We start from the raw sequence: 12,482 nt of genomic DNA on the forward strand, positions 1-12,482 counted from the left end.
TGAAAAGGGGAGAAGTTCTGTTTTTATTGCATATATCGACGTTTCAGCCGGATTAGAGCCGTTTTACGTGTACATCTTCCATCGGTAATATAAACGGAAAATCAGGAACATTTTAGTTAATTCTAATGAAAACACATTGATTTTTATCATTTGTATTTGAAACAACATTGTCATATGTCTTTTCTTGGATCTAAATAATACGAAACGACGCTCTATGATTCGAAGTTAAAATCGTCAAATTTGGTATGATAATGACTTTTTTCACGTTTTTCATGTAGTTTGATTTTACGTATATATATTCATTTTTACCAATATTTCGATACTATTTCATGTAGTATCACGATATGTGCTGTGGCCTTCAAATCTCAGATTTTCGCATAAAATTGCATTTTAAGCAAGTTTTCTTGCATTTTGTTTCGTACTAAAATTCATCGAATTCAGCAATATTTTGACGTTTATCATCCCCTTTTCCTTTATGTGATATAAACAAAATATCATCGAATTAGGCAATATTTTGCTGTTTTTCCACGTTTTTGTGAACTTTCAAAATATTGCTCTTAATTCATTAAAAATACGATAAAAATTATGCAAACACATAATTGATTAAAAATTAACCTTAAACACTTAATTTTCAATCAACTATTTGTTTCTCGTTAAAATACTGAGTAAGATATTGGAAAGGGGAGAAGTTCTGTTTTTATTGCATATATCGACGTTTCAGCCGGATTAGAGCGGTTTTACGTGTACATCTTCCATCGGTAATATAAACGGAAAATCAGGAAAATTTTAGTTAATTCTAATGAAAACACACTGATTTTTATCATTTGTATTTCAAACGACATTGTCATATGTCTTTTCTTGGATCTAAATAATTCGAAACCTCGCTCTATGATTTGAAGTTAAAATCCTCAAATATGGTAATATAGTGACTTTTTTCACGTTATTCATGTAGTTTGATTTTACGTATATATATATATATTCGTTTTTACCAATATTTCGATACTACTTCATGTTTTCTCACGATATGTGATTTGGCCTTCAAATCTCAGAATTTTCAAATTTTGCATTTTTAAGCAAGTTTTCTTGCATTTTCTTTTGTAATAAAAATCATCGAATTTAGCAATATTTTGACATTTATCATCCCCTTTTCCTTTTTGTGATTTAAACAAAATATCATCGATTTAGGCAATATTTTGCCGTTTTTCCACGTTTTTGTGAATTTTCAGTTTATTGTTATTAATTCATTATATATACGATAAAAATTATGCAAACACATAATTGATCAGAAAATAACCTTAAATACTTCATTTTCAATCATCTATTTGTTTCTCGTTAAAATACTGAGTAAGATATTGAAAAGGGGAGAAGTTCTGTTTTTATTGCATATATCGACGTTTCAGCCGGATTAGAGCCGTTTTACGTGTACATCTTCCATCGGTAATATAAACGGAAAATCAGGAACATTTTAGTTAATTCTAATGAAAACACATTGATTTTTATCATTTGTATTGGTAGCAACATCTTTATACGTCTTTTCAAGGGTCTAAAAATACGAAACGTCGCTCTATGATTCGAAGTTAAAATCCTCAAATTTGGTATAATAATGACTTTTTTCACGTTTTTCATGTAGTTTGATATTACGTATATATATTCATTTTTACCAATATTTCGATACTATTTCATGTAGTATCACGATATGTGCTTTGGCCTTCAAATCTCAGATTTTCGCATAAAATTGCATTTTAAGCAAGTTTTCTTGCATTTTGCTTCGTACTAAAAATCATCGAATTCAGCAATATTTTGACGTTTATCATCCCCTTTTCCTTTATGTGATATAAACAAAATATCATCGAATTAGGCAATATTTTGCTGTTTTTCCACGTTTTTGTGAACTTTCAGTTTATTGCTCTTAATTCATTAAAAATACGATAAAAATTATGCAAACACATAATTGATTAGAAATTAACCTTAAACACTTAATTTTCAATCAACTATTTGTTTCTCGTTAAAATACTGAGTAAGATATTGGAAAGGGGAGAAGTTCTGTTTTTATTGCATATATCGACGTTTCAGCCGGATTAGAGCCGTTTTACGTGTACATCTTCCATCGGTAATATAAACGGAAAATCAGGAACATTAGGTAATTCTAATGAAAACACATTGATTTTTATCATTTGTATTTGAAACAACATTGTCATATGTCTTTTCTTGGATCTAAATAATACGAAACCTCGCTCTATGATTTGAAGTTAAAATCCTCAAACATGGTAATATAGTGATTTTTTTCACGTTATTCATGTAGTTTGATTTTACGTATATATATTCGTTTTTACCAATATTTCTATACTACTTCATGTTTTCTCACGATATGTGATTTGGCCTTCAAATCTCAGAATTTTCAAATTTTGCATTTTAAGCAAGTTTTCTTCCATTTTCTTTTGTACTAAAAATCATCGAATTTAGCAATATTTTGACCTTTATCATCCCTTTTTCCTTTATGTGATTTAAACAAAATATCGAATTAGGCAATATTTTGCCGTTTTTCCACGTTTTTGTAAATTTTCAGTTTATTGTTATTAATTCATTATATATACGATAAAAATTATGCAAACACATAATTGATCAGAAAATAACCTTAAATACTTCATTTTCAATCATCTATTTGTTTCTCGTTAAAATACTGAGTAAGATATTGAAAAGGGGAGAAGTTCTGTTTTTATTGCATATATCGACGTTTCAGCCGGATTAGAGCCGTTTTACGTGTACATCTTCCATCGGTAATATAAACGGAAAATCAGGAACATTTTAGTTAATTCTAATGAAAACACATTGATTTTTATCATTTGTATTGGAAGCAACATCTTTATACGTCTTTTCAAGGGTCTAAAAAATACGAAACGTCGCTCTATGATTCGAAGTTAAAATCCTCAAATTTGGTATAATAATGACTTTTTTCACGTTTTTCATGTAGTTTGATATTACGTATATATATTCATTTTTACCAATATTTCGATACTATTTCATGTAGTATCACGATATGTGCTTTGGCCTTCAAATCTCAGATTTTCGCATAAAATTGCATTTTAAGCAAGTTTTCTTGCATTTTGCTTCGTACTAAAAATCATCGAATTCAGCAATATTTTGACGTTTATCATCCCCTTTTCCTTTATGTGATATAAACAAAATATCATCGAATTAGGCAATATTTTGCTGTTTTTCCACGTTTTTGTGAACTTTCAGTTTATTGCTCTTAATTCATTAAAAATACGATAAAATTATGCAAACACATAATTGATTAGAAATTAACCTTAAACACTTAATTTTCAATCAACTATTTGTTTCTCGTTAAAATACTGAGTAAGATATTGGAAAGGGGAGAAGTTCTGTTTTTATTGCATATATCGACGTTTCAGCCGGATTAGAGCCGTTTTACGTGTACATCTTCCATCGGTAATATAAACGGAAAATCAGGAACATTAGTTAATTCTAATGAAAACACATTGATTTTTATCATTTGTATTTGAAACAACATTGTCATATGTCTTTTCTTGGATCTAAATAATACGAAACGTCGCTCTATGATTCGAAGTTAAAATCGTCAAATTTGGTATGATAATGACTTTTTTCACGTTTTTCATGTAGTTTGATATTACGTATATATATTCATTTTTACCAATACTTCGATACTATTTCATGTAGTATCACGATATGTGCTTTGGCCTTCAAATCTCAGATTTTCGCATAAAATTGCATTTTAAGCAAGTTTTCTTGCATTTTGTTTCGTACTAAAAATCATCGAATTCAGCAATATTTTGACGTTTATCCTTTTCCTTTATGTGATATAAACAAAATATCATCGAATTAGGCAATATTTTGCTGTTTTTCCACGTTTTTGTGAACTTTCAGTTTATTACTCTTAATTCATTAAATATACGATAAAAATTATGCAAACACATAATTGATTAGAAAATAACCTTAAATTCTTCATTTTCAATCATCTATTTGTTTCTCGTTAAAATACTGAGTAAGATATTGAAAAGGGGAGAAGTTCTGTTTTTATTGCATATATCGACGTTTCAGCCGGATTAGAGCCGTTTTACGTGTACATCTTCCATCGGTAATATAAACGGAAAATCAGGAACATTTTAGTTAATTCTAATGAAAACACATTGATTTTTATCATTTGTATTTGAAACAACATTGTCATATGTCTTTTCTTGGATCTAAATAATACGAAACGACGCTCGATGATTCGAAGTTAAAATCGTCAAATTTGGTATGATAATGACTTTTTTCACGTTTTTCATGTAGTTTGATTTTACGTATATATATTCATTTTTACCAATATTTCGATACTATTTCATGTAGTATCACGATATGTGCTGTGGCCTTCAAATCTCAGATTTTCGCATAAAATTGCATTTTAAGCAAGTTTTCTTGCATTTTGTTTCGTACTAAAATTCATCGAATTCAGCAATATTTTGACGTTTATCATCCCCTTTTCCTTTATGTGATATAAACAAAATATCATCGAATTAGGCAATATTTGGCTGTTTTTCCACGTTTTTGTGAACTTTCAAAATATTGCTCTTAATTCATTAAAAATACGATAAAAATTATGCAAACACATAATTGATTAAAAATTAACCTTAAACACTTAATTTTCAATCAACTATTTGTTTCTCGTTAAAATACTGAGTAAGATATTGGAAAGGGGAGAAGTTCTGTTTTTATTGCATATATCGACGTTTCAGCCGGATTAGAGCGGTTTTACGTGTACATCTTCCATCGGTAATATAAACGGAAAATCAGGAAAATTTTAGTTAATTCTAATGAAAACACACTGATTTTTATCATTTGTATTTCAAACGACATTGTCATATGTCTTTTCTTGGATCTAAATAATACGAAACCTCGCTCTATGATTTGAAGTTAAAATCCTCAAATATGGTAATATAGTGACTTTTTTCACGTTATTCATGTAGTTTGATTTTACGTATATATATATATATTCGTTTTTACCAATATTTCGATACTACTTCATGTTTTCTCACGATATGTGATTTGGCCTTTAAATCTCAGAATTTTCAAATTTTGCATTTTTAAGCAAGTTTTCTTGCATTTTCTTTTGTACTAAAAATCATCGAATTTAGCAATATTTTGACATTTATCATCCCCTTTTCCTTTTTGTGATTTAAACAAAATATCATCGATTTAGGCAATATTTTGCCGTTTTTCCACGTTTTTGTGAATTTTCAGTTTATTGTTATTAATTCATTATATATACGATAAAAATTATGCAAACACATAATTGATCAGAAAATAACCTTAAATACTTCATTTTCAATCATCTATTTGTTTCTCGTTAAAATACTGAGTAAGATATTGAAAAGGGGAGAAGTTCTGTTTTTATTGCATATATCGACGTTTCAGCCGGATTAGAGCCGTTTTACGTGTACATCTTCCATCGGTAATATAAACGGAAAATCAGGAACATTTTAGTTAATTCTAATGAAAACACATTGATTTTTATCATTTGTATTGGTAGCAACATCTTTATACGTCTTTTCAAGGGTCTAAAAATACGAAACGTCGCTCTATGATTCGAAGTTAAAATCCTCAAATTTGGTATAATAATGACTTTTTTCACGTTTTTCATGTAGTTTGATATTACGTATATATATTCATTTTTACCAATATTTCGATACTATTTCATGTAGTATCACGATATGTGCTTTGGCCTTCAAATCTCAGATTTTCGCATAAAATTGCATTTTAAGCAAGTTTTCTTGCATTTTGCTTCGTACTAAAAATCATCGAATTCAGCAATATTTTGACGTTTATCATCCCCTTTTCCTTTATGTGATATAAACAAAATATCATCGAATTAGGCAATATTTTGCTGTTTTTCCACGTTTTTGTGAACTTTCAGTTTATTGCTCTTAATTCATTAAAAATACGATAAAAATTATGCAAACACATAATTGATTAGAAATTAACCTTAAACACTTAATTTTCAATCAACTATTTGTTTCTCGTTAAAATACTGAGTAAGATATTGGAAAGGGGAGAAGTTCTGTTTTTATTGCATATATCGACGTTTCAGCCGGATTAGAGCCGTTTTACGTGTACATCTTCCATCGGTAATATAAACGGAAAATCAGGAACATTAGGTAATTCTAATGAAAACACATTGATTTTTATCATTTGTATTTGAAACAACATTGTCATATGTCTTTTCTTGGATCTAAATAATACGAAACCTCGCTCTATGATTTGAAGTTAAAATCCTCAAACATGGTAATATAGTGATTTTTTTCACGTTATTCATGTAGTTTGATTTTACGTATATATATTCGTTTTTACCAATATTTCTATACTACTTCATGTTTTCTCACGATATGTGATTTGGCCTTCAAATCTCAGAATTTTCAAATTTTGCATTTTAAGCAAGTTTTCTTCCATTTTCTTTTGTACTAAAAATCATCGAATTTAGCAATATTTTGACCTTTATCATCCCTTTTTCCTTTATGTGATTTAAACAAAATATCGAATTAGGCAATATTTTGCCGTTTTTCCACGTTTTTGTAAATTTTCAGTTTATTGTTATTAATTCATTATATATACGCTAAAAATTATGCAAACACATAATTGATCAGAAAATAACCTTAAATACTTCATTTTCAATCATCTATTTGTTTCTCGTTAAAATACTGAGTAAGATATTGAAAAGGGGAGAAGTTCTGTTTTTATTGCATATATCGACGTTTCAGCCGGATTAGAGCCGTTTTACGTGTACATCTTCCATCGGTAATATAAACGGAAAATCAGGAACATTTTAGTTAATTCAAATGAAAACACATTGATTTTTATCATTTGTATTGGAAGCAACATCTTTATACGTCTTTTCAAGGGTCTAAAAAATACGAAACGTCGCTCTATGATTCGAAGTTAAAATCCTCAAATTTGGTATAATAATGACTTTTTTCACGTTTTTCATGTAGTTTGATATTACGTATATATATTCATTTTTACCAATATTTCGATACTATTTCATGTAGTATCACGATATGTGCTTTGGCCTTCAAATCTCAGATTTTCGCATAAAATTGCATTTTAAGCAAGTTTTCTTGCATTTTGCTTCGTACTAAAAATCATCGAATTCAGCAATATTTTGACGTTTATCATCCCCTTTTCCTTTATGTGATATAAACAAAATATCATCGAATTAGGCAATATTTTGCTGTTTTTCCACGTTTTTGTGAACTTTCAGTTTATTGCTCTTAATTCATTAAAAATACGATAAAAATTATGCAAACACATAATTGATTAGAAATTAACCTTAAACACTTAATTTTCAATCAACTATTTGTTTCTCGTTAAAATACTGAGTAAGATATTGGAAAGGGGAGAAGTTCTGTTTTTATTGCATATATCGACGTTTCAGCCGGATTAGAGCCGTTTTACGTGTACATCTTCCATCGGTAATATAAACGGAAAATCAGGAACATTAGTTAATTCTAATGAAAACACATTGATTTTTATCATTTGTATTTGAAACAACATTGTCATATGTCTTTTCTTGGATCTAAATAATACGAAACGTCGCTCTATGATTCGAAGTTAAAATCGTCAAATTTGGTATGATAATGACTTTTTTCACGTTTTTCATGTAGTTTGATATTACGTATATATATTCATTTTTACCAATACTTCGATACTATTTCATGTAGTATCACGATATGTGCTTTGGCCTTCAAATCTCAGATTTTCGCATAAAATTGCATTTTAAGCAAGTTTTCTTGCATTTTGTTTTGTACTAAAAATCATCGAATTCAGCAATATTTTGACGTTTATCCTTTTCCTTTATGTGATATAAACAAAATATCATCGAATTAGGCAATATTTTGCTGTTTTTCCACGTTTTTGTGAACTTTCAGTTTATTACTCTTAATTCATTAAATATACGATAAAAATTATGCAAACACATAATTGATTAGAAAATAACCTTAAATTCTTCATTTTCAATCATCTATTTGTTTCTCGTTAAAATACTGAGTAAGATATTGAAAAGGGGAGAAGTTCTGTTTTTATTGCATATATCGACGTTTCAGCCGGATTAGAGCCGTTTTACGTGTACATCTTCCATCGGTAATATAAACGGAAAATCAGGAACATTTTAGTTAATTCTAATGAAAACACATTGATTTTTATCATTTGTATTTGAAACAACATTGTCATATGTCTTTTCTTGGATCTAAATAATACGAAACGACGCTCTATGATTCGAAGTTAAAATCGTCAAATTTGGTATGATAATGACTTTTTTCACGTTTTTCATGTAGTTTGATTTTACGTATATATATTCATTTTTACCAATATTTCGATACTATTTCATGTAGTATCACGATATGTGCTGTGGCCTTCAAATCTCAGATTTTCGCATAAAATTGCATTTTAAGCAAGTTTTCTTGCATTTTGTTTCGTACTAAAATTCATCGAATTCAGCAATATTTTGACGTTTATCATCCCCTTTTCCTTTATGTGATATAAACAAAATATCATCGAATTAGGCAATATTTTGCTGTTTTTCCACGTTTTTGTGAACTTTCAAAATATTGCTCTTAATTCATTAAAAATACGATAAAAATTATGCAAACACATAATTGATTAAAAATTAACCTTAAACACTTAATTTTCAATCAACTATTTGTTTCTCGTTAAAATACTGAGTAAGATATTGGAAAGGGGAGAAGTTCTGTTTTTATTGCATATATCGACGTTTCAGCCGGATTAGAGCGGTTTTACGTGTACATCTTCCATCGGTAATATAAACGGAAAATCAGGAAAATTTTAGTTAATTCTAATGAAAACACACTGATTTTTATCATTTGTATTTCAAACGACATTGTCATATGTCTTTTCTTGGATCTAAATAATACGAAACCTCGCTCTATGATTTGAAGTTAAAATCCTCAAACATGGTAATATAGTGATTTTTTTCACGTTATTCATGTAGTTTGATTTTACGTATATATATTCGTTTTTACCAATATTTCTATACTACTTCATGTTTTCTCACGATATGTGATTTGGCCTTCAAATCTCAGATTTTTCAAATTTTGCATTTTAAGCAAGTTTTCTTCCATTTTTTTTTGTACTAAAAATCATCGAATTTAGCAATATTTTGACCTTTATCATCCCTTTTTCCTTTATGTGATTTAAACAAAATATCGAATTAGGCAATATTTTGCCGTTTTTCCACGTTTTTGTAAATTTTCAGTTTATTGTTATTAATTCATTATATATACGATAAAAATTATGCAAACACATAATTGATCAGAAAATAACCTTAAATACTTCATTTTCAATCATCTATTTGTTTCTCGTTAAAATACTGAGTAAGATATTGAAAAGGGGAGAAGTTCTGTTTTTATTGCATATATCGACGTTTCAGCCGGATTAGAGCCGTTTTACGTGTACATCTTCCATCGGTAATATAAACGGAAAATCAGGAACATTTTAGTTAATTCTAATGAAAACACATTGATTTTTATCATTTGTATTTGAAACAACATTGTCATATGTCTTTTCTTGGATCTAAATAATACGAAACCTTGCTCTATGATTTGAAGTTAAAATCCTCAAACATGGTAATATAGTGATTTTTTTCACGTTATTCATGTAGTTTGATTTTACGTATATATATTCGTTTTTACCAATATTTCTATACTACTTCATGTTTTCTCACGATATGTGATTTGGCCTTCAAATCTCAGAATTTTCAAATTTTGCATTTTAAGCAAGTTTTCTTGCATTTTCTTTTGTACTAAAAATCATCGAATTTAGCAATATTTTGACCTTTATCATCCCTTTTTCCTTTATGTGATTTAATCAAAATATCATCGAATTAGGCAATATTTTGCCGTTTTTCCACGTTTTTGTGAATTTTCAGTATTGTTATTAATTAATTAAATATACGATAAAAATTATGCAAACACATAATTGATAAGAAAATTACCTTAAATACTTCATTTTCAATCATCTATTTGTTTCTCGTTAAAATACTGAGTAACATATTGAAAAGGGGAGAAGTTCTGTTTTTATTGCATATATCGACGTTTCAGCCGGATTAGAGCCGTTTTACGTGTACATCTTCCATCGGTAATATAAACGGAAAATCAGGAACATTTTAGTTAATTCTAATGAAAACACATTGATTTTTATCATTTGTATTGGAAGCAACATCTTTATACGTCTTTTCTAGGGTCTAAAAAATACGAAACGTCGCTCTATGATTCGAAGTTAAAATCCTCAAATTTGGTATAATAATGACTTTTTTCACGTTTTTCATGTAGTTTAATATTACGTATATATATTCATTTTTACCAATATTTCGATACTATTTCATGTAGTATCACGATATGTGCTTTGGCCTTCAAATCTCAGATTTTCGCATAAAATTGCATTTTAAGCAAGTTTTCTTGCATTTTGCTTCGTACTAAAAATCATCGAATTCAGCAATATTTTGACGTTTATCATCCCCTTTTCCTTTATGTGATATAAACAAAATATCATCGAATTAGGCAATATTTTGCTGTTTTTCCACGTTTTTGTGAACTTTCAGTTTATTGCTCTTAATTCATTAAAAATACGATAAAAATTATGCAAACACATAATTGATTAGAAATTAACCTTAAATACTTCATTTTCAATCATCTATTTGTTTCTCGTTAAAATACTGAGTAAGATATTGAAAAGGGGAGAAGTTCTGTTTTTATTGCATATATCGACGTTTCAGCCGGATTAGAGCCGTTTTACGTGTACATCTTCCATCGGTAATATAAACGGAAAATCAGGAACATTAGTTAATTCTAATGAAAACACATTGATTTTTATCATTTGTATTTGAAACAACATTGTCATATGTCTTTTCTTGGATCTAAATAATACGAAACCTTGCTCTATGATTTGAAGTTAAAATCCTCAAACATGGTAATATAGTGATTTTTTTCACGTTATTCATGTAGTTTGATTTTACGTATATATATTCGTTTTTACCAATATTTCTATACTACTTCATGTTTTCTCACGATATGTGATTTGGCCTTCAAATCTCAGAATTTTCAAATTTTGCATTTTAAGCAAGTTTTCTTGCATTTTCTTTTGTACTAAAAATCATCGAATTTAGCAATATTTTGACCTTTATCATCCCTTTTTCCTTTATGTGATTTAAACAAAATATCATCGAATTAGGCAATATTTTGCCGTTTTTCCACGTTTTTGTGAATTTTCAGTATTGTTATTAATTAATTAAATATACGATAAAAATTATGCAAACACATAATTGATAAGAAAATTACCTTAAATACTTCATTTTCAATCATCTATTTGTTTCTCGTTAAAATACTGAGTAAGATATTGAAAAGGGGAGAAGTTCTGTTTTTATTGCATATATCGACGTTTCAGCCGGATTAGAGCCGTTTTACGTGTACATCTTCCATCGGTAATATAAACGGAAAATCAGGAACATTTTAGTTAATTCTAATGAAAACACATTGATTTTTATCATTTGTATTGGAAGCAACATCTTTATACGTCTTTTCAAGGGTCTAAAAAATACGAAACGTCGCTCTATGATTCGAAGTTAAAATCCTCAAATTTGGTATAATAATGACTTTTTTCACGTTTTTCATGTAGTTTGATATTACGTATATATATTCATTTTTACCAATATTTCGATACTATTTCATGTAGTATCACGATATGTGCTTTGGCCTTCAAATCTCAGATTTTCGCATAAAATTGCATTTTAAGCAAGTTTTCTTGCATTTTGCTTCGTACTAAAAATCATCGAATTCAGCAATATTTTGACGTTTATCATCCCCTTTTCCTTTATGTGATATAAACAAAATATCATCGAATTAGGCAATATTTTGCTGTTTTTCCACGTTTTTGTGAACTTTCAGTTTATTGCTCTTAATTCATTAAAAATACGATAAAAATTATGCAAACACATAATTGATTAGAAATTAACCTTAAATACTTCATTTTCAATCATCTATTTGTTTCTCGTTAAAATACTGAGTAAGATATTGAAAAGGGGAGAAGTTCTGTTTTTATTGCATATATCGACGTTTCAGCCGGATTAGAGCCGTTTTACGTGTACATCTTCCATCGGTAATATAAACGGAAAATCAGGAACATTAGTTAATTCTAATGAAAACACATTGATTTTTATCATTTGTATTTGAAACAACATTGTCATATGTCTTTTCTTGGATCTAAATAATACGAAACCTTGCTCTATGATTTGAAGTTAAAATCCTCAAACATGGTAATATAGTGATTTTTTTCACGTTATTCATGTAGTTTGATTTTACGTATATATATTCGTTTTTACCAATATTTCTATACTACTTCATGTTTTCTCACGATATGTGATTTGGCCTTCAAATCTCAGAATTTTCAAATTTTGCATT

Source organism: Procambarus clarkii, unplaced genomic scaffold (genome assembly GCF_040958095.1).
Source record: "Procambarus clarkii isolate CNS0578487 unplaced genomic scaffold, FALCON_Pclarkii_2.0 HiC_scaffold_96, whole genome shotgun sequence".
In the NCBI taxonomy this organism is placed as follows: domain Eukaryota; kingdom Metazoa; phylum Arthropoda; class Malacostraca; order Decapoda; family Cambaridae; genus Procambarus; species Procambarus clarkii.